Raw genomic sequence first — 27,577 nt, forward strand, 5'->3', positions numbered from 1 at the left:
TTCTTTTGAGGTCCAATGGAAGATGCTACCCCATCATCATGGCTGAAATAAGATTCATTTTATACTGTGTTTCCTGTGTATGAAGAGAGGGAAGTGAAGAGGTTTATAATAGAAGCCTAAATATGGATAACTTGCTATAAAGCTGCAAGAAAATTCTCTCTATATATTTTTTTCTTATTTTAATTTCTGAGATGGTCGGTAGTTGGTCAAACCGATTTATGGGTGGCGGCTTAGCTTTGGGGCATCCGTTAGGTGGAGAATTTAACCTCTAGTCCATGTGAGCGCACTTTTGCTCTCCAGTGCAAATTACTTTCACACTTAATAAAAGGTGATTTTGGAATCTGTGACAGTTACCAAGGCAACACTTCACCTTTAGCAGGTCAAATATAATTTCTGGTGGACCGTGTGATGTAAATAGCTGAAAGGATTTCACAACCTTAATTTTTTTTTTGCAAAGAAAATTTAGATGATGCATAGGCTGATGTTTGCATTCTCTTTTTCCCTTCGATGCCTTCAAGGATCTCTTCTTCAGGGCATTCCTGTTTTTCTCTCTTCTTATATGGTACCTCATGAAGTGGCCAATGTTTTTATTCTGCATCTTGTCCTGGGCCCTGAGGAGAAAGCAGAGAGAATCAGAATAGGATGACTCTTAGCATCGGATATGAATCGAAAAATATTAGGGGAGTCGGGGGCAGCTCACGGATGCAGTTAACATGCTACTCAACTTCACATTTTCTCTTTCTAAGCTGTGTGCTCAAAAATAATCATCCAGAATCTTCAACTTCCACCATTCATGATAAGCGTTGTGCAGCTTTCCGTGCTAACTTTTGGCTCGCTGTTGTGTTTGTAGCATAATCCACAACTTTTTGTTGATGAAAGTTAATCTGGAACTGGGACATCCTTCAGTATAGGGATGGGGCTGCAATGGGGATGATATGGGAGTTTTAACTTTATCATGGATTTAAGTTTAATTGTTGCATTGCAGGTAAAAGCCAATTGGCAAATTTTTGTTGTTTCCTTACCACAGATGGTGGTTCTGTCTTTTGATTTTTTTAAATAATGCATCTGCTACAGCTTCTGCCTGTTTTAAGGATAGTAACCAAATGCTTGTAGGAACATACTGATCTCATTAATGCCTTTAGGGTCCTTTTATTAAAACATGCTACTACTTAGCAATGTTTTTGAGATCCAAGAATTAACTAGGAAAAATGTCCAGGGATTTGGAACATCTGATAGAGCAATAGAGCAACTGACTAGGATGTTAACTAGGCTCCTGAATGCTTTCCAGGATCTTCCAAAAAAGACTTTACAGCTGGGGGTACAAATGAACACTAGTCCATCTCAATGTAAGTAAAATGCAGGATGAAGATCAGTTAATGTACAAGTTATAGCCGTAATTCCATATGTTACAGCCCCGATGAAATATGACTGAGACACCAACTTTATTCCCAGCATATAAACATATGTTATGTATCTAAACTTTATAGTTTCTACTTCTCCCAGACGGAAGATATTTCAGAGGAGACTCTGACTGTTTCCTAGCCATTATAGGACATTAAAGGAGATGTTTCTCTTACCATCAAACTAATCATTTGCTCCATTAATCTTCACTTATCCAAATTGCAATCATATATTTCAAAAATTCAGTTCAGTTAGATTTTTATTATAGGCTAGTTCTATTCTCTTTGCCTACCAAATGTATAATCCATTTTATTTGCATTTGTGTTATTTTCTCTATCTGTAACCATGATTGTATTCCATCAGGAAAGGTAAAATATTTTCCAAGAATTGTCGCCAATCTGATTATTCTGAATATATTTGTATCCTCTCTTATTTTGTCCATTTCCCATTAGTGACTTACAATATCTAGGGAAAATGTTAAATTTCTGCAACATGCTCCCTTTTCCTTCCTTCCTTCCTTCCTTCCTTCCTTCCTTCCTTCCTTCCTTCCTTCCTTCCTTCCTTCCTTCCTTCCTTCCTTCCTTCCTTCCTTCTCCCTGTTTTTATGTGATTCAGCTGTAGTTTCCTAATTCTTTTTTATGCCCTGATAATGATCAATTAATGAAAACTACATTTGTCAAAATGTTACCATCGGCCCACATTTGGGATTAGGTTAATTGTCATCACTTCAAGAAGTCCAAGTGTCCAATTATATTTTTAGCTTGAAATAAATACAGTTTGACTCCTTGTATTGAGGTGTTCTCCTGACATTCTGCTAAATCTTCACAATTTGAGCATATATAGCAACTGTGGGACCAATTATGTTCAACTTTTAATATGTAACCTGCAGTTTGACTATAACTTTTTTTTATTACTCATAAAGGGAGGATCTCCAATCTGAATTAGGCTTCCAGTACCAAGGGAAGTTAGGTTACTCAGAGAAGATATATCTGGTCCTCCCGCTCCACTAGAAACATCTGCAAATGAACTCATCTCCTTTCATGTATTAAGATAATAATAAGAATTTCCCAGTGATTCCCTGACTTGGGTCTAAATTTCAGAGAAACTGAATGTGGCTGAGGATAAAAAGACCAACTGAGAACTAAGGAGAAATTTCCTGACAGAACAATTAATCAGTGGAACAACTTGTCTCTAGATGTTTGGGCGTGCCACAGAGGTGGGCTTCAAAAATTTTAGCAAAAGCTTCTCTGTCTGGTTGCTGGGTGGGCGTGTCCATGGTGGGTGTGGCCTAGTCAGCCTCCTGCACCACACCGGGGGGAGCCTTTTTGCCCTCCCCGGGCTCCGGAGGCTTTCCTTGAGTCTCCAGGAGGGCTTCCCTGGGCTCCAGAAGCTCTCTGGAAGCCAGAAATGGGTCCATTTCCAGCCTTCCTGAACTTCTGGGAGGCCCGTTTTTCACCCTCCCTGAGCCTCCGCCCATGCCCTCCACTTACCTGCATCCACAACGGGCTGCGTGGGGATTCCTGGGAGGGGAGGGGAGGGGTGGGTGGGGCCAGCCAGGAGTGGGATTTGGTGGTCCTCCGAATTGTGCAGAATCTTAGTTAGAGGATCTCATGAACCCCTGCAAACCCCACAGCAGCCCACCCCTGGCACTCCAACACTGGAGTTTTTAAAGAAGAGATTGTCTGAAATGGTATAGGGTTTCCTCTTGAGCATGGGAGTTGGACTAGAAGGGACTTCCAAGGTCCCTTATAACTCTGTTATTTTGTTTTTTTGTTATTCTGTTCTGTCATTCTATTAGTAAGACTCGTCTCCATATAGGCTCAAATACCGATTCAGAACACACCCTTACACTTGATGGATGAGAAAGCAAGGGTGTGTATACACTGTATATGAGTAATGGTCCAGGTGGACAACCCCCTGCCAATTTTGCAATCCCTGGAGCTGCCAAACATTAGCTAAAAATTGATGGACAGGCTATGGTGGCAAGATTTTTTTTTTAACTTAAAAAAAAGCGAACTAAGCCTCTGATAAATACTGCAAAGCTATTTTACTTTTTAAATAACAAATGAAAAAACAGGTTAGAAAAGCAGGATTCTACCATGAATTCCCATATGTGTGTGTGTGTGTGTGTGGTGTATGTATATGTATATGTATATGTATATGTATATATATACAGCATTTATATATAAAGTGTATAGCCAGGCTATAAAATTATTCATTTGCTAGGAACTATCAACTTTTTGGTAGCTAAAGATTGTAGTCAACATCTACAGATTGATTGCCAGAAGATTGAGGGCCAGAAAGGAGGTAGGTTGGCCCTGCTGCATGTATTGATAATGCTGAGGCAACGAAGGCATAGCACAAATATGGCGTGTATAGGAGAGACATCCTGAGGGTTGTATGTCTCTGTGTGAAATCAAGCCAGCTGCTTCAGTGGTAAGAAAGAAGCTGTTGTCTATGGACATTTTCAGTCAACCAGGTCATGGGTGTCCCAAAGGTGATTTTTCAAAGGGCAACTGGTCTTTCTTTGTTTTTCCTTGAAAATGTCTTGCTTCTCATCCTGAAGTCCTGAAGAAACTCCTTGGATGGGAAATTCTTCATTGGGAATTAGCAATAGCACTTAAAACTCATATATACCGCTTCACAGTGCTTTACAGCCCTCTCTAAACGATCAGCATATTGCCCCCAACAATCTGGGTCCTCCTTTTGCCAACCTTGGAAGGATGGAAGGTTGAATCAACCTTGAGCCAGTCAGGATTGAACTGCTGGCAGTTGGCAGAGTTAGACTGCAATACTGCATTCTAACCACTGTGCTACCACGGCTGTTTGGCAACAGAGGTTGCTGTGTGATTCCTCTTCCTTCCAGACACCCCAATTTCTATAGCCTGGGTAGGGGAGTATACCATTGAGGCTCACCAGAGAGGCTTATTCTGGAAAGCAGGGCAGAAGGAAGAGGGATTAAATATCACAATGGTGCACAGAACCAACTTGGTATGGACTTGTTTGTTTATGAGATCTATGCCTCACACTAATAAACAACATTTAAGGCAGCTCAGGAACAAAAAGTAAAAGTCCCATGTCAAAATCCAATTAAAGCCAAGTAAAATGTAAAATCAGGATGCATTAGAAACACCTTTAAAACAACCAGGATATCCCAGAAGTTATTAGCTTCAATCCATTTACCTATGGGGACAAATAAAAAGGACTTGATGGGCAAAAAATGGAAAAGATTTGTAAACGGCTAAATTGACTTATGGAAGATGGAGAGAAATATGAAGCAAAGAGAATGGGTTGAAAAACAGAGGTGGTATTCAGGAGGTTCTGACCAGTTCTGGAGAACCGGTAGCGGATATTTTGAGTAGTTCGGAGAATCAGCAAATCCCACCTCTGACTGCAGCTTTTACAGCATCCTTCCCCTGCCACGCCCACCAAGCCACGCCCACAGAACCGGTAGTAAAAAAATTTGAATCCCACCACTGGTTGAAAAGGAATACTTGATTTAACTTACTTAATCAAGCAAAGCAGCTCTTTTGAATTAATAGATGTGTAAAAATGGCCACACGAGGAATATGCATCTTTGTCAAACCCCTCATGTGACACAGTTATTTCTAAAGAACATTTCTACTTTACAAAATTCAGCTCCTGAATTTCAAGAGTTCAGAGGAAAATGGGGGAATGGACTTTTCTTGTTAGAAAATCACCACCATGCTGCTTTTGGCTCATAAGTCAAAAGCCCAAAAGGGCGTGTTTTTTTCTCTTCCTCCCTTGGAAACCTTAAATCTTTCTCCCCAACAAGTTGTGGTCTTGGTTGTTTTATTTAGCAAAATAACATCGATCAGAAAAGAATGGTAGCACTAGGTGGAACTGACTAATTATTTGGTCCTCTTGTATTTATATTTTCCAGGCACATTTCCCATTTTTCTTCCAAGGGCTCATGTTAGCCTCAATAGCAATTACTTTTTCCTTCTGTTCTCTAACAACAGCCCTGCAAGGAAGGCTGGACAGAGAAAGACTAACCAGCCCAATATTGTCTAAGAATTGCATGGTTGAAATCAGGTTTCTCTGGTCCCGTGATTTGTTCACAACTCTTCTCAAAACTGGAGCAATAGGAAAGCATTACATTTATTGATTCCGTGTTTTTAATATACATTCATATGAGTATATTATTGTTGTAATCACCCTTAATATCAGTTCTCTGGGTAACATCAATGATTATTGAGGGACCAATCTAAATCATTTCTTTCTTCTTTCTCTCTCTCTTTCTATCCTTCTCCCTCTCTCTCTGTCTCCTTCACTTGCTTGCTTTCTATCCTTTTTTTTCTTCTTCCTTCCTTGTATTAATTTTATTTTTTTAAAAAATTACAAAGTAAAAACAATACAAATGTAAAGAAGAAAAAGGAAAATAAGTAAGAAAGAAAAGATAAAAGGGAAAAGGAAAGGGGAGGAAAAGCTTCCAGATGAGCACTCTGGCACTCATTACACCTTAGAGAGAGTTACACTTCTCTCCAATTGACTCTACCTGCCAAGGGTGGCATCTTTCAGCTCCCGACAATTGAAAAATGCCACGATGTGAGACTCCGAAAACGTGCCTTCTCATTCATGGCACCTACCCTCTGGAACCCTTTATCACCAAAGTTCAGAATAGCCCGATCCTGCTGGCCTTTTAGAAAACACTTTAAATCTGTTCATCCAGGTTTGGAGGTTAGGAGATTAGTCGAACCCCACGTGGTCTGTTTTATTCTTGAGGTTTTATTCTCCGCTTCCCTTTCTTTTCTTTCTGCTTTGGTTATGCCATTATATGTTTCTTTTAACAGGTATTTACATCGCTTTTTTACATTTAAAACTAAATTTAAAATTTGATCATTCAGAATCATGTTACTGAAAAGGGTGGCAAATATATTAAATTTATCGATAAATTGCATTTCCCAGAATTCTAAGAGAGGCTGGTTTTGGTTTTTTTTTTTTTAAGATGGCATAAACTAAGTAATAGAAGGCTCGCTGATAGCTTAAAAAGAAATTGTCAGTATTCTTTAGAGAGAAGATATTCAGCCCATTCTGGATGGGACGACGTTTAAGACAGGGATGGGATTCTACCGGTTCTGACCGGTTCTATAGAACTGGTTGTTATGATTCTGTGCACTTCAGAGAACTGGCAAATCATGCCCCTGGCTGGCCCCGCCCTTCTCCACCCACCCCTTCCCTACCCATCCATTCAGTCCTTATCTCGCTGACTGCATTCTCTCCCACCCAGTCACTCCTTAAGGAATTTCTTCCCCCCCTCTCCCGACGATCAGCTGTTCTGACAATCAGCTTTGCTGGGATCCCCCTCGCTGTCTTACTGCGTCACCCAGGAGGCAAAAAGGGGTGCACAGGGGTGGAGGGTGGATGGCTGATGCAGCCGCACCCCGCGCTCCATTTTTTGCCTTTCTGGACCCCAGGGAAGCCTTCTGGTAGCCCCCCAGGAGGCTTCCCTGAGGCCCAGGAGGCAAAATAATGGGGGGGGATGCTGCATTAAAAAAAGAAGCCACAGCCACCCAGTCACATGGCCACACCCACCCATCCAAGCCCACCTAGCCACAGAACCAGTTGCTAAAAAATTTGAATCCCATCCCTGGTTTAAGATATTGTATTTGGAATGTGAAATATATATATATGGATCCAGATTTGACATAGAGGTCAAATAGACATAAAACAGTAATGTTTCATTGGTTTACTCTTTGTCTCTTGAACTATAATAGACTGTTTACTGTCCCAAAGGTGCATTTTTTCAAGGGGCAACTGGACTTTTTGGTTTTTCTTTGAAGACGTGTCGCTTCTCATCCAAGAAGCTCTGACTGGATGGTGGGGAATGGAAGGATGAAGAAGTCAGAGCTGAAGAAGCTTCTTGGATGAGAAGCGAAATGTCTTCAAAGAAAAACCAGAAAGTCTGGTTGCCTCTTGAAAAAAAAAAAGCACTTTGGGGACAATCATGATGTGGATGATTGAGAATCTCCATAGACATTTAGACTATTTATTGTTATTGTGGTCTTCTGTAATGTATTGTATATAATGAGCATGGCTGCCTTGGAGCACCTATGAGAAACTTCAATTAAATTAAAATGCAGTTACCTGACATTTAGACTGGGACTAATTAGTGGGCACCATATGCCATTGTATGTTTATGTTTATATCTGAAGAGCCCAGGTGCCTTAAAAGCTGAGCTCTCTGCCCAGAGGTCACTTGTGAAACTTCTATTCATAACTTTTCTTGCCATTTGGTAGTCCTCGACCTTACAACCACAACATAACCGTCAACCAGTTGCCAAGCATCCAAAATTTACATATGATCATGGGGACAAAAGTTTGTAACTGGGAAAACAGTCGTAAGCAGTGGTGAGATTCAAATTTTTTTACTACCGGTTCTGTGGGCATGACTTGGTGGAAGTGGCAGGGGAAAGATATACTGTAAAATCCCCATTCCCTTCCCACCCCACTAACCTGCTTTCCAGCTCCGTTCTCCTGTGCAGGGCAACCAAAGAAGACACAGCCAATCAGCTGGGACTTGGGAGACAGAGAATAGATGGAGGCGGGACCAGTCAAAGGTGGTATTTGTTGGTTCTCTGAACTACTCAAAATTGCCGCTACCGGTTCTCGAGAACTGGTCAGTACCTGATGAATACCACCTCTGGTCATAAGTCACTTTTTTCAGTGCCGTTGTAACTTTGAATGGTTACTAAATGAAGTATTGTAAATTGAGGACTACCTGTATAACTTGCCACTAGAACAGGAGGAGGGAGGGAGGGAGGGAGGAAGGGAGGGAGGGAGGGAGGAAGGAAGGAAGGAAGGAAGGAAGGAAGGAAGGAAGGAAGGAAGGAAGGAAGAAAGAAAGAAAGAAAGAAAGAAAGAAAGAAAGAAAGAAAGAAAGAAAGAAAGAAAGAAAGAAAGAAAGAAAGAAAGAAAGAAAGAAAGAATCTTTTCCAGGGGGACATTATGTTTGTGGAATTCCTTTTTCCAGAGAGACAAACCATTGCCAACAGTATTTGATGTTTGGCAATAGGGAAAAGGTGTTTGCTATCATTTCAGACTTTTGAAAAGCACATTAATGCATTTTCTATTTTTAACATCCTATTTGTTATATTTTATTTATGCATCATTCTGTTTTAGTAAACCAACTGTGTTGAACTGCAGTACGTAAAGCTTTGTAAGATAAAAAGTATTGAAGGCGTTTAGTTTTTTAAAAAAAGGATTTTAAAAAAATTGAATAGCACTAAAAATTGAGCAGCAGAAAAGTTTGAAAGAAACAAGCTACTGATAAAGCCAGTCCTTCTTTTCCACTTGTTTATTTAAAATGTTCTTTAAAAATCATGCTGCAAAACAAAACTTTCCCCAAAATTTGCAGGACAGGATACTTGATAATGAGCGATATTTTTGTAAGTTGGCTCTTTATGTACTGGACCAAGGATGCGAAATGAAACTGTCATTTCACTTTTCACTCTTACTTTCTTACACACGATGCCACGTTTGTGCATATGAAAGTTTTCCTTAACCAGCAGATTTCTATGAAAGGGCAGGCTTGGATTTGAAACAGGATGAATCATCCAACTGAAATGCTCCTTTTGCACGGTATGATGTACTGTAAAGTCACCCCTAGGAATAGTTGCTATGCTTAAGGGAGGTGGGTGTGATTCAGCAGCTACGTTGTGTTAGAGATTAAAGTTTCACAGGTTTCACAGGAAATGAATGTTAAACTGAACTGAGAGAAATTATGGAAGTTAAAGCAGAAATGCGGAAACAAGCAAAGAGTCTATTCTCAATGCCGTTATATAAAGCAGTGACCCCACAACCTTTGTGGCATCAGGGACCCGTTCCGTGGAGTTCCTTGGAAGCCATATTTTACTTTTTTTTTCCCAGGGACTGGAGGGGGTGTAGTTTTGTGTGCTGCCTGCATCCCGCAGATGGGGCTTTGCTTGTTTGCGTGGCCTGATTTTGGGCACACAGTGGCCTGGTATCAGTACATGGACCGAGGGTTGCGGACAGTGGTGGGATTCCAAAATTTTTACAACCGGTTTTGTGGGCGTGGCTTGGTGGCTGTGGCAGGGGAAGGATATTGTAAAATCTCCGTAACTTTCCTGGGGGGGGGGGGGAAGGTTACTGCAAAATCCCCATTCCCTCCCCACCCCATTAACCTGCTTTCCAGCTCCATTCTCCTGTGCAGGGCAACAAAAGAAGACCCAGCCGATCAGCTGGAACTCGGGAGGCAGAGAATAGATGGGGGCAGAGCCAGTCAGAGGTGGCCCAACTACTCAAAATTTCTCTGAAGTACTCAAAATTTCCACTACTGGTTCTCCAGAACTGGTCAGAACCTGCTGAATACCACCTCTGGTTGGGGACCCTGATCTAAAGTGATATATTATCCTTATTTTTTTCTATAACATTTTGAATAAAAATTCTGATTATATCTGGTACCTTATGTTGCCTTGTTTCTTTCTTTTTCTCTTTAAGAGTCCCACCATCGAATTTTAAAATGTTAATTTGTGGCAGCCGGAATCGAGTGTAGAAATGGGCAGACTTTAGGTTATTTATTCATTCAATGCATGTAGCCACCCAACTCACAAACATGATTCTAGGAGGCGTACAACAATAGAACCCATTAAAACAAATATAAAGCAACAATTAAAAATAAATTTAAATGCAAATATAAATTTAACTGTGGGAGAATGGACCGGCATCCTACACACAGTGTAATCATCTTCCAGGCTCCCTGTTTCCCTAGAATTCCCAAGCCTATTAGAAGAACCATGATTAGCAGCATTTGGATCCTGTTGCATCAACACTGGTTTAAGAAGGCTGCACAAGTGTTAGAATTCTGGATTTCAAGAGTTGGCCAGCCTAATAGGGTCAAACTAGATGGGATAGGGTCAACAAAGATAATGCTACTGAAGTGGTGTCAAACTCAATTTCATTGAGGGCCGCATCAGGGTTCTGTTTGATCGGAGTGGGGGGGGCGTGGCTAGGGGCATGGCCAGCTCAATATCACTTATGTTGGGGGCGCCTGTGGTGGCCCGGGTGAAGCTGGGGCAATCCACTGTCTCCAGTAGAGGAAGGTGAAACGAGGGAGAGTGCCAAACCTTTGTCCTCCTCTTCCTTCTCGTTTCTTCTTCCTTCCCCTCGTTCCTTCTTTTTTCTTCCTTGCTCTTTTCACATAGTCCATTCTTTGCCTTTCCTTTTTCCCTTTCTCCTTTCCTGTCCCTTCTTGGATTCTCAAATGCAAAAGGGGAAACATTTATCCATTTGTTTGCTTTGCTCTTAGTTTGTTTTGCTAGCCCTCTGCCAGCGAGTGCGCCTGTGCCTGCCCCAAGCTCCATTTTCGCTGGCAGAGGTCTGCAGGAAGCCAAAAGGGGGCCTGGGAGGATGGCACGCGGTTCTCCTGAGCTCTATTTTTGTTGGCAGAGGAACCGCAGGCCGGTCCTTCGCTGTTTCCAGGGTCCAGATCTAAGCACCCCATGGGCTGGATCTGGCCCATAGGCCTGGAATTTGACTCCCCCTGTGGAGGTTAGAAAGTAAATAGCTTTGTTCTTCCTTTTTTTTTTCTTTGTAATTTAACTGTTGTCAAATATGCTTTTCTTTTTTCTTTTTTAATAGGGAAAATGATATTGGGCAGCAATACACTGGAGACCTTAGTACTAAATTATCAGATTAAGACAGAAACCTTTATTGCATAACAAATACTTTGATGCAATCTGCAGTAGTGTTTTTTTTTTTTACTGTTATATTCAGTTCTGGATGAAAAGCTTTAAAATGTTATGCTTGTTACAATTCACTTTTAATTCATAAAAAATATTGATATAATACTTCTCTCTCCTTTTTAAAATCTTCAATGAGGTAAGTCAATCTTTCTTAAAGTGAGATTCTAGGGACCCTGGGCTCCCCTCAAGACCTTCTCAGGGGCCTGCAAAATCAAAATTATTTGTCAGCTTATGTTCAAAAATAATACAATATTAATAGCCCATCAAACAATCATGAGAAGAGGTAGTGGCAGCAAATGCACCAATTCCATTTTTTAATATAGTAAATAGGATAACCCATACATACAAAAGCTCTTTAGGGGATCTCCATAATTTTTAAAAAGATCCTGAGAGAAAAACATTTAAGAAACTCTGGTCGTATATTATAATTATTTAAACATTAGTCAATCTGCCCTCTTTAGTCAATATTGTACAAATAATATAATGTATGATTACATTATATGTTATGTATGTTTAATGACAATATAACAAAAATAAAACGGGGAAGGGAGGGAGGGAAGGGGAGCAGGCGTGGTATGCAAATATTTTTATTACCGGTTCTGTGGGTGTGGCTAGGTGGGAGTGGCTAGGGGGGGCATGGCCATGTGACTGGGCGGGTGTGACTTCTTTTTTTGGCCGCACCCCCTCCCCCACGCTCTGGGTTTTATTTTGCCTCCTGGGCCTCAGCGAAGCCCTCTAGGCAGTAAGCGGTAAGACAGTTAAGGAGATCCCGGCACAGCTGATCGTCGGGAGGTAAAAAAAAGAAAGAACTACCGTTTTAGCTGAATGGTAGGATTTTTTTACTACTGGTTTGCCTGAACCCGGCAGAACCAGTAGAATCCCACCACTGAAGCGAAGGGGAGGGAAGGGGAGAATAATGCTACAGTCCTCTATAAAAGAGATGAACAACATAGGCCATGCTGGCCCACCATTTTTCACAATTCCTACCATCAAAGCTATGTGGATGTGAGGCGGGGAGGGAATACCAAGGGAATGAAGGCAGCGGCAAATCGCTTCCATGTTCTTGCCAAAAAAGACATCAGGAATCAAGCTTGACTCAACGGAGATTTTAGTTTACTTAAACATGTTGGCTGAGAACTTCTGCAAAATCCTATCAGTTTGGCAGGCATAGAAAAGAAATCTAGCACAGATTTAAATGGAAGAAAAATAGCCCAATCTATCAAAATAAACGGCTTTCTGTGTAAACGGGCTATGGGCTTGGAGGGAAGAAATTATAAACAGTTTAAGAATTGCAAAACACAAAACAAAACAACAAGGCAGACGCATTGGGAAAGTTGTATAGAAAAAGTATATATCAAGAAAAGTTGGATTTTAAAAAAAATAGCTACAGTGGAACCTCAGGTCGCAAACGCTTCTGTTCACAACCGAATCAGGTGGCAAACAAAAAATCCACCTGATTTTTGAATCCGGTCACGATTCAAGAATTGGATGGAGAACAAAATCGGCACAGAAAGATTTCCTTTCCGCGCTGATTTCCCCTTTGGCGCCATTTTTTTTTTTTTACTGCATGCATGCACAGTCCACTGTGCTTCCGGACACAACCAAATCAGGTTGTGACCAGAATCCGGCAATGGATTCTGGTCGCAACCCAAGTCTCCACTGTATATTTAAAAAGCCTATTTAGCAACTCTTGCATACAATATTTTGAGTTCAGAGGAACATGTGCATGAAATTCACATACTGGAGAAGAAGATTCTAAGCAACCGCAAAGACAGATTTTTCCCAGCAGTCTTTTTTTTAAATGAGTTGTGTGCAAACAAGTGCAGGTAGTCCTTGACTTACAACCGCAATGGAGCCCAACATTTCTGTTGCTAAATGAGACATTTGTTAAGTGAGTGTTACCTTTCTTGCTACAGTTGTTAATGAATCGCTGCAGTTGTTAAGTTAGGAACAGGGTTGTTAAGTGAATTTTGATCACATGACCATGGGGATACAGCAACTAAGTGTGAAAAAATGGTCACGAGTCACTTTGATTGATCCATAAATGAACTGTTGTAAGTTGAGAGCTATCTGCAGTTACTATGGGATAATACTATCAAAATTTGAAACCCTGATAGGGCCACTTCTCATCTATCATTAGTTGCTGTCTCCATCATGTTGGAAGTTAAAACCCACCCCTCTCCTAGGAAAATAAAATATTGTAGGATGTACTAAAAGGGCAGAATATTTCCCCTAAAAGAGAAGTAGTGTCATGCCTCTGTCAGAATCTGATTCGGAGGAGGAGGCTGAGCAGCTCCATTGGTTGTGGAAGAAACTGGGAAAGGGCAAAGTCTGGCTGGGCAGAGCAGGGGGTAAGAGCAAGGCAGAGGAAATTCGGAGGAAGACCCAGGCCCATCCCCTCTTCATCCTAGGGCACGCAGGGAGGAATGGAGAAGGGAGCAATGTGAGTTGCGCGGGGAGGAAAGGGCCCTGATTCCCTTCATTAGTTGCAGCTGGGAACACAGTGTTTAAAAAGGGAAGTTGCACACAGCCAACTGTTGAGGGCAAATCGTGTATTATCTTGTATTGTCAAGGCTTATCTGGGTTCCTGGTGTCTTCCCAACTGTGTGTGTGTTTTGCTGGCCTTTCAAGTCTGCAATTCCTTCTCCTGCTCTGTCAAGTTATTTACTGCAACATGGTTCGTTTGGATTTTTACTTACAGTTTGTATGTACTTTGATTTCAGACTGAATTTTCTCCCCTTAAAGACTGTTCCTGGGAGAGTTTTTCTCCAGCTGAAGGTAACCTGGACATTGGGGGCAAAATTGAAGATATTAATTTATTGTTTATTTGACAGTGTTGCTTTTGTGCCACGCCCCAGCTCATCACAAGTAGAAACTCAGAGAGGCAGAAACTCAGCCCCTCCACACCTTTGTCAATGGGATATTAAGGCCTGGGCCAGTCTATTCTACATAACAAAGATCTACCTCCTTCAGGCAGAGCCATGATAGGAATTGCCCAAAGCCCTTTCATTACATCATCACCCAGCAAGAATCAACCAAGCCTGGGACTCAAAAGACAACCTACACAGTTACCTCTGCATGACCCCATGGGCGTCTGACAACCAATCAGAACACAAGCTCAAATTCAAAGCCCAACAGAGGGCATAAAACTCAGGCACTCTCAGCATCTCTTCCCTTTTCTGCCCAGGAACCCATCCTGTCCACCATTAAACCATCTTTCCAAACAGGCCCCATGTTTCCAGCGTCTCTTTTTCCCCACTTGGCACTGAACCCAGAAGGACATTTCTTCCAACAAGCACTTCAAGTGCTGGTCGAGTTTTACACAATTGTTTGTTTTCAACAAGCCAACACCGCCCCTAATGATCACGTTAACACGATGCCGGGGACACAGAACAGTAGACAGGAAGGAATATCTCGGGAATTAAATACAGATAATACAGATAAAGATGGCAGGCAGGCGTAAAAAGGAGAAAATGAACGTGGCTGGTCCAATGGGGCCATGGGAATCCTGCAAGGGGTGATTAGGCTGAGCGTAGTAGACTGGTGATGATGAAACACAGCAGTCTGAGGTGATGAAATATTTATGAATGGGGAAACGATACTGTAATCTGCAGTGCAGCACTGAGAGAAAGTGAAATTTCAGGAATACTGTAATAGCAAAAGCCTCCATTAATTATCGGGAGCAAGCTGTAATGTCCGTTACTATGGCAACAGTGTCCCCTATGTATTGTGCCCTTTTTTTTAATCTTCCTTTTTTTTTTTTAATTTAGCCTGCTCCCATTTCATATGGCGTGTTGCATTTTATTTTCTTGCAAGCTTTTCATTTTCACGGCTGCAGGCTCGGGTCTGGCTAATAAATGCTGTTTAAACGCTGCTGCGTTTTTCATGAAGAAAACTGGAAAAAACAACATTCTAGTATTTCCTCAATGGGGAACATGCCTAGTGTATAAACATTTTTAAATCTACCGAGGAATTTTGGCTAGTTATTACTATTTTGGGGCAATAACAGCACCAGGAGTGTCTTTATCATGTATCTTTATAAATATTGTGAGAGCCAATTTGTTGTAGTAGTTAAGGCGCCAGGCTAGAAACTGGGACAAGGTGAGTTGTAGGCCCAGCTTCCGAATGAAGCCAATTGGGTCATCCTGAGACAATCACTCTCTCTCAAGGTCAAACTACTTCTAAACTTTTGCCAAGAAAAACTGCATGGACTTGCCCAAACAGTTCCTAGGACCTAACTGTGATGATACAGGGTGGGATACAAAACAAACACAGTCACAGAAAACAGGTGAAGCAACACAAACCAAGCAAGATAAGGGCTGGAGGATGTCCACAGATAACACACACTGGGAAGGATGCCAATCTCAGAGAGGAACCATAAACTAGAGATATTTCCATGCTTTGTTTCCAGCACTCGCCCCGTACGCAGGTCTGTTCTCTATCCAGTTGTCACATCTGCAGCCCATGAAGAGGATCAAGGCCCTCTCCTCCCGAGTAGACCACGTCTCTCCCTTATCCTCTCCCCCCTGCGTGCCCTAGGATGGAGAGGGGATAGGCCTGGGTCGTCCTCTGACTGCTCAGCTGGCCTCTGTCCTTCCCCAGCCTCTTCCACAACCTCCAGAGCCACACTTCCACTCCCTGTCGGCTGTTCCTCCCCTCCCTCCAAGTCAGTGTCCACCAGGAGCATGACACTAACACTGACTCAAGAGCACACCCACGTCCCACATATTATAATCTGTATTATTACTGAATAGTCAGTGTAATTGACCAATGTAAGAAATTATAACCTTTAAAGCAGAAAGTCTGTTAAACCCAAATTGGATTTTAGCATGCATATCTTATATACTTTACATATACATAAGCCAGAAATGGGATTTAAACATTTATTTCTATATCACTCTGTTCCCAAAATGACAGATAATCCTCGAATTATGAGCACAAAGTTTCTTTTGCTGAGTGAGACAGTTGTTAAGTGAGTTTTGCCCCATTTTGACAACTTTTCTTGTGACACTGGTTAAGTGAATTGCTGCAGTTATTTAGTAACATGGTTGTTAAGTGAATCTGGCTTCCCCGTTGACTTTGCTTATCAGAAGGTGGCAAAAGGAATCATATGACCCCAGGACACTGCAACTGTCATAAATATGAATCAGTTGCCAAGCGTCTGAATTTTGATCATATAACTATGGGGATGCTGCCATGGTCATAAGTGTGAAAAATGGTCATAAGTCCCTTCAGTGCTGTGGTAACTTCAAATGGTCACTAAACGAACAGTTGTAAGTCAAGGACTAATTGTAATTCCCAAAACTTATTTTAGAACATTTTAACTTTATGAACTTTATGAAGTTAACAACCATATTACTAGCTTGTGTGTAGCACTGAGTTCTCAGCTTTTGTTTATTAAATAGAATAGCATAGAGTAGAGTAGAGTAGAGTAGAGTAGAGTAGAGTAGAATAGAATAGAATAGAATAGAATAGAATAGAATAGAATAGAATAGAATAGAATAGAGTTATTTATTGGTCAAATATGATTGGACACATAAGGAATATGTCTTTGGTGTAGATATTCTCAGTGTACATAAAAGAAAAGATACATTCGTCAAGAGTCAAGAATCATAAGGTACAACACTTAATAATAGTCATAAGCAATCAAATCATACTAGGAAACAGTCAATATAAATCGTAAGGCTACAAGTGACAAAGTTACAGTCATACAGGCACAAGTGGGAGGGGATGGGTGATAAGGAGTGATGAGAAGATTAATAGTAATAGTAGTGCAGACTTTGTAAATAGTTGGACAGTGTTGTGGGAATTATTTGTTTAGCAGAGTGATGGCTTTCGGGAAAAAACTGTCCTGGTGTCTAGTTGTTCTGGTGTGCAGTGCTCTATAGCGTCCATTTTAGAAATTCAATTTTATGAAGTTAACAATCATATTACTAACTTAATAATACACGCGTGTAGCACTGAGTTCTCAGCTTTTGTTTATTAAATGACATTAAAAGAACACGGACAAAATATAAAAAACAAAAATTTCAGAACGTCAAACAGAATTATTTTATTATGCATGGCTCTACCAAACTTCTGTTTGTCTTAAAATTAAAATTGAGGGACACAGAAAGATTTTAAAAGCAACATTTTTGTTGCCACGCCACAAACATTTGTTTTTTGGAAATTGTAATCATTATAATAGTAAGAATACAGCTGGAAGAGACCTTGGAGGTCTTCTAGTCCACCCTCCTGCTCAAGCAGGAGACCCTATACCATTTCAGGCAAGTGGCTGTCCAGACTCTTCTTAAAAACCTTCCAGGGATGAAGCACTCACAACTTCTGACAGCAAGCTGTTCCACTGGTTGATTCTTCTTAATTCCTGGTTGCTTCTCTTCTTGATTAGTTTCCATCCATTGTTTCTTGTCTTGTGTTCTGGTGCTTTGGAAAATAAGTTGACCCCTTCTTCTTTGTGGCAGCCCCTCAAATAGTGGAATACTGTTATCATGTAACCCCTCGTCCTTCTTTTCTGTAGACTAGCCATGTCTAGTTCCTGCATAACACCTAATGTTAGGTGTGCGCAGAGGTGGAATTCAGCAGGTTCTGACCTGCTCTGGAGAACCGGTAGAGGAAATTTTGAGTAGCTCAGAGAACCGGCAAATGCCACCTCTGACTGGAGATTTTACAGTATCCTCCCCCTGCCACTCTTACTAAGCCATGCCCACAGAACCGGTAGTGAAAAAAATTTGAATCCCACCACTGGGTGTGCCTCTACCTTGAGTTACAGTAGGTGAGCAAGGTACATACAAATGACTGGACCGTCACTTGTCTAAAATGGCATAGAACGGTGCGGCTAACCTTTTGGGCTCCTGTGCCAAAAATTGTGCACGCACTTGCGTGCCAGCACCCAGAAGGTAATGCGCCCCTCCACACCCCTGAGCATGCGCGCTGCAATCCCCCACCCCCTGACCTGCACTGCGCCTCCCAGGTGATTTTCAGCCTGTTTGGGGCCTTTTTTGGCCTCCCAGGCTTGAGGAAAGCCTCTGCGGCCTGTTTCATCACTTCTGGTATTAACAGGCCTATTTTTCAGGCTGCAGAGGCTTTCCCCAAGCCTGGGAGGCCAAAACAGGCCTCAAACCGGCTGAAAAGGCCTCAAACCGGCTGAAAATCAGCTGGGAGGCATGTGCATGCGCAGTGAGGTAAGTTTGCCTATGGCTCGTGTGCTAGCACAAATGGGACCTTGGAGTGCCATAGGTTTGCCCTCACCGGTATAGGATATCCTACTTGAGCAGGGGGCTGGACTGGAAGACCCCCAAGGTCCCTTCCAGCTTTCTGATTCAGGTTGAGATATTTTGCATTTTTTTCTAGGCCTATCCTGCTTTTGAAGGCTGAGCTTTGGTTTTCAAAAATATCTGAGAAAGCACTTTCTCAGGGAAGCCCAGGGCCTGCACCTGAGAAAGCACTTAAGGTAATGATGCTGCCTTCATTTGGGGCACATCCGCAGGGGAATAGAAACAATTGCTGCAAAAAGCAATGTTGGAAAAAGAGTGAGCACCACATTGTAAACTGCATAAGGAGAAATGTAAATAAATTTAGCAAGAGAACAGTAGAATATGTAATTGCCTGGGTAGTTAAAAAAAAAAAAAGGATTGGTGTACAGTTGAAATTTAAGATCAATGTTTTTTTTTCCTCACGTGAGTGGAATGGTTGGGTACAAAAGCACCTTGGGAAGGCCTTGGATTGATTGTACTGCATATCTGAGTGGCACTATGGAAGCCACAGCAAAATAAAAGGTTAAAACTTTTTGGCACTCGCTTGCATAATATGTCTTGGAAAGAAAAGGAAAGGAGATATTGAAACACAAGAATCGATAGATTTGTCAAAGTGCTCCTTGCAATCAAACCACCCTCCGTCGCAACCTGAGGGCAAATCATGTAGTAGGACACTGGCTGAGCCACACAGCAGACAAGTGGAAAGGATGGAGAGGACTCGGTTGGGCAAAATGCCCTCAGGAAGGACAATTAGGAGCTTTACAAGGGGTCTGAAGATGAAAAGAGAAACGAAACAAACAAAAGAGGAAGATAGCCTAGAACAGTAATGGCTAACCATTTTTAGCTCCCGTGCCGATAACTGCATGTGCGCTCGCATGCCAGCACCCAGAAGTTAATGAGTGCTGGCCCCCCACGCCCCCTGGGCATGTGTGTGCGACCCCCCCTCGCGTGTCACGTGTCTTTGCATATGCGCATGCGACTCACGCCTCTCACGCCGCGCGTCTGCGCTTGCACATGCAATTTCCCCTTGCGGGGTGCACGTCTGCGCATGCACACGCCATTCTCCCCGCATGTGCCGCACACCACACGTCTGCGCATGCGCCGCGATTCCCCCTCACAAAAGAAGATCGCATGAGCCCAGGACACTGCAACAGTCATAAGTATGAATCAGTTGCCAAGGGTCTGAATTTTGATCACATGGCAATGGTCGTAAGTGTGAACAACAGTCATAAGTCACTTTTTTCAGTGCCGTTGCAATTTCAAATGGTCATTGAACAAACTGTTGTAAGTTCAGGACTACCTGTATTCTCTCACATCACATAGACAGAATCTTGCCAGTCTAAATCCATACCACTGTATAACTCATAATGGATATTCCCCAGGAGATTCTAGGGAGTGTCTATCCTATATTTCTTCCTCTGTCTCTAATCCAGTGCTGGGTTATGCTGTCTCTTGTCTCCCCGGTCCCCCTTCTTGGAATGTGCTTCATCCTTCGTGGGAAATGGCTTCGTCACTGTAGTTCAATACACCTCTTCCCCCTTCGTAGACACAATCCATCACAGTACGGTCACCAAAACTGTTTTGATGAGAGATTTGTGTCTGCTGTTTTCAAAGCTGTGCCTAATGCTACAAATATGAAAACCTTGAATCTAGTTCCTTGATGCAATCACTTCCTATGGCTACTCATTATAGTTATCATGGCGCTTTCTGAAAAAACACAGCTCGAAAGATCCAACTGCATGCAGAACAATTATTGCTCAGATTCTCAACTGGGGGATATACTCTGCTGATGTCCATCCAAAATGAAAGTACCGATTTCTCCATTAAAGCTCTCCGTCAGTGGCAGTCTGAGAAGAATTCAAATTTACTACTTATCCCAATTTGTACAATTGCTATTAAAATGCATACCACTTGCTACAGTTCAACTCCTCTCCCCAAATTCCACCATTCTCCTGATTTTATAGGAGAATTTTATGCAACTGTCAAACGTTTGCTCAGACATGTTTTGAGTTCCTTAAAAGGCACAGAGGCACATATGCATTCACACACACACACACACACACACACACACACACACACACACTCCAAACCTGCTAAAAACCAAAAACAAAGTCCAGAATACTTTAAATAAAACTATCATCACAGCCATAAGTGACAGGCTATATAGAAAAGAAAAGAGCAGAGGTCTTTTTTATGAGGATCAAACAGAACTAGCAAGCTTTTTAAAAATAAATAAATAAATAAAGGTTTAATATGTAAAAAAATATGGGGAAGAAAAACAGAGGTAGTCCTCGACTTATGACCATAATTAAGCCAAAATTTTTGTTGCTAAGCGAGACATTTGTTAAGTGAATTTTGCCCCATTTTACGACTTTTCTTTTCACATTTGATAAGCGAATCACTGTACTTGTTAAGTTAGTAACCTGGTTGTTAAGTGAATCTGGCTTCCCCATTGACTTTGCTTGTCAGAAGGTCGCAAAATGAGATCACATGACCTTGGGACACTGCAACCGTCATAAATATGAGTCAGTTGCCAAGTGTCTGAATTTTAATCCCATGACCACAGGAAAGCTGCAATCATCATAAGTGTGAAAAATGGTCATCAGTCACTTTTTTCGGTGCCGTTGTAACTTTGAACAGTCACTTAGTGGACTGTTATAAGTCAAGGACTACCTGTGCAAAGGCAAAGAAAGAAAAAAGATAGAAAAACAGGAAACAAGAAAAATATATGCTACCTCTAGGAAATAATGCAGCCTCATCATTAAATTCTGACCATCTGGAATAAGACTGATCAATGTTTTCATTCTTTTCATTCAAAGACAAGAAGTTCATAGAAAGAGAACAAACATGCTGTCAATCTTAAACTGCCCATTTGGGATTGCACTGTCTTTGCAACTTTGAGGCACCATTTTTGGTTCCCCCCCTAACCTATCCAATAAAGCAATAATTCTTGATATACTGACAAGTTCTAAGTTTTTAGTATCCAGTTCAAAACAATTTTTATGTCTCTACACTTTATTGATCTTTGTGCTTATAGTATAAACTTATGGATATTAAACCAAAATGGGTTAATATTGGAAAACATCCTATGAATAAATATCCAGTCACCTGTTTATATTTGCAGCCAATCTTTTTAAACATTCTCTGGGGGATCAAATAAATGCAGAAAAGAATTTTTCATTGAATTAATGTAGTTAAGAAATCAATGGTGCTTCTTACTTTAAGATGTCTTATTCCAACTTTTTATTTCAAAGTATTTACAAATAGCTAGTGTGTTTCTAGTTTATTAAAACACTATAAATTTAGAAACTTCCAAAACACATTTCAATATGGATAGTAATTTATGGGTTTTAGTTGCCGCTAATGCATTTGGATCAAATGGCGAACTTGAGTGTTGTTTTAATTGATTATAGTGCAGTGTTGCAAGCAGGTGTAGGGTTTAATAGTAGAAGCAAATCCATTGGATCGGCAGAGCAGAACTTCACCCAATTTCGAAATATTCGCTTCTCTATCATAAGGCGCATTGTCATCCTTCTTACTTGATAGTCTGCTTATTTTGAGATTAGAAGCTGAACTATAAATAGTGATTAGGTGTATATGAAGGCACTCACCAGTAGTAACCCAGGCACAGAATTATGAGAGAAAGAAAAAAAAACTTTACTCAGTGCTCAACTTATATACTTTAGGTCTGCTGCTTTTCTTTTCTCTTTAATACTGGTACAGGGGTTTCAAACTTGCATCGTCATGTGACATATCACAGCATCGTCATGTGACATATCACAATTTTTTCCCCTTCCCTCAACCGGGCGTGGGTGTGGCCAGTGCATGACGCACCTGGCCCACAGGCCATGCGTTAAACAGCCCTGCTTTAATACAATCTTCAGTTTACCAAGAAAGGTATAGTTATTTGGTCTTGAACTTTTGCATTTATATCTGTTTATCCTAAGAAGCGGAAGATGCTTAAAGATTGATTAACAAAGATTGAGTCACACCTCATACAAGAATTACTCTTCAATAAAACTTGGCTACAGTTTTACAGTAGTCCCCAACTTACAACTGGTCACCTGTGTGACCAGACCTGATTTTACGATCTTTTTTGAAGCAATTGTTGTCTCCAAAACTGGACTCTTGTTTGGTGTTGAAGGCAATAAGTCACCAGACACAAGGTGTGGTACAAAATTATGCTTTTATTTTGGTATCAAGATATAAGGAACCTGGCTCAAAAGCTAACCAAGGCCCTGGATGAGAATCTTATAGCAATTTTTATAATCAAGGGGTAGTCGCATTGAACCTTTGCCCTTCCCCTAATAATGCATGCATAACAGATAATATTGATTGGTTATTTGGATCTCAGCTTCCTACAAGGCTAAATGTCATGTCACCTGTGTTTCACCCCAGGCCACGGGTATCTTGCAAAGTGTCCTAGTTTCTTGTGCCAGCTATGTGGTTTTCAGGGTTTTTTCTTATAAGCAAGCTATTCTTGTTCCTAATATCCTGGCTAGTGGTTTAAGGTGCTAACTTCTGTCTCCCTAAAAATGTGCAGTTCCAACCCCTTTCCTATTGCTCAGCAGCTCAAAGCAGCACCCCCACTCCCTGCGACCCCTCTCCTTCTGCAGAGAAAAGTAAAAGCAGTTTTAAATCTTTGTCTGAGGTAGCACCACCTCACCACCTGCAAACCCCCCCGCATCCTTCTGTAGAGAGAGAGAAGTCAGGAAGAGCAAGGCTGCTGAAGGCAAAGAAATGAAGACAAGAGAAAAAGTTTTATCAGAATTCATATTTCTCACTCTCCAGGGTGGGATTCAAACATTTTCACTATCAGTTCTGTGGGCGAGGCTTGGTGGGCATGGCATGGCTTGGTGGGCATGGCGTGGCTTGGTGGGCATCGCAGGGGAAGATTACTACAGAATCCTCATTCCCTCTCTATCCCACTAACCTGCTTTCCAGCTCCATTCTCCTGCGCAAGGCAACAAAAGAAGACCCAGCTGATCAGCTGGGACTTGGGAGGCAAAGAATAGATGGGATCAGGGCCAGTCAGAGGTGGTATTTGCTGGTTCTCCAAACTACTTAAAATTTCTGCTACTGGTTCTCCAGAACTGATCAGAACCTGCTGAATACCACTTCATGTCACTCTCATGTCTATTCCATCCATACCTGGGGCCTCTCTCCACATATGACCCTTCCTATGATCCCCAGGGCCTCATCTGTACATACATTCTATCATCTGATCGTTCACGATCATGAAGCAAATCCATATATATTCCTATGGATGTTTTGGTTTTTTTTGCTGGAAAGCAGGCCAAAAAAGGCTGTGTGGTAAATAACAGTCATGTGACTGTGGAGGAGCCATAAAGACGAGCCAATTTCCAGGCGCTCAAAATGCAGTCATGTACAGTTCACATTCCGGTTTGAGCTTCTTTGGCGACAGACCGAAACCTCGTCTCTGCGAGGCTTCGATCCATGCTCGCCGCTGGAGTGCCCCGAGCCGGCTGGTTTCAGGGCTAAGCCACCCCGTAGAGGTGGCGAAGAAGGGGGAGACTGCCTGCAGGGTTAAGGAGAGCCACATCTCTCCTCCCCAGCTGGCCATTACTCCCTTTCCTGAAGGCGGTTGTAGCGGTGGTCAGAAATGGCCACCACAAAGAAGAACTCGACCGGAAAAGAATGTGCAGGAGGAAGTTAAGAAGAGAAAGTTTTGGTTGACCGGGTCAAACAGTAAAAGCGACAAATAAGGTACCCTGGAATTGAAACTATTAAAAAAAACAATAACATTGTTCCCTAAGAAGATTTTTAAGCTGCGAAGGAGAGAGAAAAGGGAAAATATTTGTGGTTTTTTTTTCTCCTTTTCCTATACTGACAGCTAAGAGACTTAAGCAAGAAACTGGAAAAAAATCCACTTTGACATTAATAGGCATTTAATGCTGAAAAGAAAAAGTCAAAGGGATAGTGAAGATTTCTGGATAATCGAGGGCTTTTGAAGACAGGAAAGGAGAGAAGGAGGATAAAAGGGCAGGATCTGGAAGGGAGGAGACTGCCTGGAATTAAAAAGAACTTAAAGCAAAATCTCAACAAGACTTCCAAAAGATACATTTTAACTGAAATATTGCAACAAAAACCCCAGGAAGAGAAAGTGGAAAAAGAAATAAGAAGAAATAACTTGGGACTATTTGGATTACTTGATGATTTCTGGATTTTTGGTTATTGTATTTGAATGACTAAAATCAATCGGGTGGTTGTTTAAAACTGTTTAAAATGACCCCACTTTTAGAAGAACTGAAAATGGAACTTAAAAAGTACAAAGAAGATGCACAAGAAGGGAGAGGTTCTTTTGGCTTCGTATTTCAGTTTTTAGAAATGGAGATTTGGAATTATGAGAGACAACAAGAAATGCCTGCAGAGCAAGAAGATTGCGACAAAGAGGAAGCCATCTTTAATGAACAAGTAATCTTAGGTGGGGGGAAGGAAAGGGGGGCAAGAGAATGGAAAGTTTAAGATTGGGAAAAACAACTCAAAAAAAATAGAGTGAAAAATAGGTGTGGAATCAGAAAGCAACAGAAGAGGGAAATGCAGAAGAGAGAATTAGAGGTGGAGAGACAAGGGGGTAAAAAGGGGAGGGAGAAGATGAGAGGGAAGAAAGAAAGGAAAAGAAGTTATAAAGGTCAGAAACAAAATATAGAGAAACAGGGCCTATTTAGAGATAATGGGTGAATATTTAATGGAAAAGGGATTCTGCAAAGGTACTTAAGATAGTATTGTTATATTAGAAATAGAAATAATTTTTGAAAATATGAAACAATATATGATTAAAATGTTTGATAATAATAGCTACTGTAATTCAGTGGAATGCTTGTCAATAAACAAATGTAACAAAATGAATATTTAATGATTTACAAAACATATGTGAAGAGAAATAAGGGAAAAAATTAATTATGGAGATTATATGTGTTTTTAAGGAAGTATGATATTTAATTGAAAAGAAGTGTTAAAGATGTTAAGATTTTAATGATTATTAATGATAGAACTGAATTGGAATGGAATGAGGGTTTATAATTACATATATTTATAATCTTTTTTTTTTAAGAATATAGTGTGTATTATAAGAATGTACCAAGCAGAATTCAACTGGAAGTTATGTATTATGTATGATATTGAAGGTCATAACCTTAAGGTATATATTGAAGTTTAAATAAGAGTTGAATGGATGTAATTAAAAGATATAAAGGTGCCATACTCCAATTAGTAACTGCAGGAGAAAATTTGTTTAATGAAAAAAGATAATATGAAATTGAAACAGAACAGACAAAAGTATAAATATAATGATTTGAATTGAGATGAGATAATCAAAATAAAATTGAGAAAATTAAAAGAGGGGAAAAACTATATAGAAAATGTAGAATAGTATAAGATATGGAATATAATACAAAAAGGAGCATGAAATTGAGTTTTGTGTCTGTATAAAGAAGTTCAACCCAGGACCATGCTATTTTCAAAAAAAGATGTTTTACTTGTATTTTGTATGTGTGAAAACCCAAATAAAACTTTATTTTAAAAAAATGCTGTCATGTACAGTTCCAACAACTGTATATGTACAGTTGTGGGAACTCCAGAACTAACTTGTAAGTAGCTTTGGCAAGGGGCACTTGTAACTTGAAATGCTAAGTGACTGTTCATTAACTGAAGACTACCTGTACCAGGGTCTTATCTATCAGCTTAATGAGCAGACATAGGTTTTCATCATTCAATAGGAACTATGGAACTATGTTGGTTCTATGCGTTAAGCAATAAACAATCTATCAATTGAATGGTTTATCAATATATGAATCAAAATGAGTTAAAATATGCTGTCTCATCATAAGATCTCCCCTAGTTACTGAACAGAGATGAAATTCAACATAGATCATGTAGGAACCCACTGTGCGTTTGGGTACATTAACAATCAAAAACAAGGGGTCATGATTATCTTGCAGTTGTTTGCCATAAAATCAGTATAATGTAGGAATTTTCCAGTTTCTACACAGCACCTCCAGAATAATGGCTTCTTTGTGAGCTGTAAACAACACAGTGGCCTAATCCTGTCTTCTGCTGTTTGCTGTGTGCCAATATTAACCCAGCAGTGAGCCAACGCCTTGTATTCGAAGTACAGTGATGGTTGCCTCAAAAGAGTCGCAAAGGGGAAATTCTTTCGCAACTTCTGTTTAGGAATGTAAACTTCTAATAAATGGACTGAAGCAAATCTCACTTAATCAAAAGAACATAAGTATAGGTAGTCCTTGACTTACAACAGTTCACTTAGTGACCGTGGAGCTCTCGTCTCACAAGCAGGAGGCTGTGAGTTTGATCCTAGATATTTCTCTCTTTGGGCACAAGGAGAATGTATCTGCTGAATATAACTCCTCTTAAGTGACAGAAAGGGCATCCGACCATTCAGCTCCATTCACTTGCCCAGACTCCACCCTGCAAAGGATTATGGGGATTATTAAAAGAAGATGATGATTTAGTGACCATTCAAAGTTATAACAGCACTGAAAAAATGTGGTTTATGAACGTTTTTGACCCTTACAACTGTTGCAGCATCCCCATGATCACATGATCAAAATGAGGATGCTTGCCAAGGGGTTCATATATATGATGGTTGCAGTCTCCTAAGGTTGCATGTGATCACCTTTTGTGTGATGACCCAGGGCGAGATACAAAATAAACACAGTCACAAAAAAGCCCTTTTATTCCTTCACTTTGCTTCCAAGCTCCAAATATCCTGGACTGGAGACAAAAAAACTCCCATACAAGCAGTTATAAGAAGGAGGAAATGCCGTTTAAATTATAAAGAGTAAAAAACAGCACAAACCAGGTAAGATAAGGGCTTAAAGATGTCCACAGATATCAGAACACACACTGGGAAGGATGCTAAACTCAGAGAGGAGCCATAAACTAGAGATATTTCCATGCTTTGTTTCCAGCACTCGCCCATACGCATGTCCGTCCTCTTATCCAGTTGTCACAGCTGCAGCCCATGAAGAGGATCAAGGCCCTCTCCTCCCCAGTAGCCCACGTCTCTCCCTTATCCTCTCCTCCCCGCGTGCCCTAGGATGGATAGGGGATGGTCCTCCTCTGACTGTTCATCCAGCCTCTGCCCTTCCCCACGACTTCTGGAGCCATACTTCCACCCCCTGTTGGCTGTTCCTCCTCTCCCTCAGAGTCAGTCTCT

The 27,577-nt window shown here is 41.0% G+C and overlaps 1 long non-coding RNA gene across 1 annotated transcript in view; it reads right to left on the reverse strand.

Annotated features, from left to right (window-relative positions):
• Positions 1 to 460: 460 nt before the first annotated feature.
• Positions 461 to 27,577, reverse strand: part of LOC148126328 (uncharacterized) — a 59,110-nt gene continuing 31,993 nt past the window's right edge. The window contains exon 3 of the long non-coding RNA XR_015742603.1: positions 461 to 611. This is a non-coding gene — a long non-coding RNA (uncharacterized LOC148126328). The remainder of the gene's footprint in view (positions 612 to 27,577) is intronic.

Source organism: Pseudonaja textilis, chromosome 3, assembly GCF_049901715.1.
Source record: "Pseudonaja textilis isolate UNSWEBS1 chromosome 3, rPseTex1.2, whole genome shotgun sequence".
Lineage (NCBI taxonomy): Eukaryota > Metazoa > Chordata > Lepidosauria > Squamata > Elapidae > Pseudonaja > Pseudonaja textilis.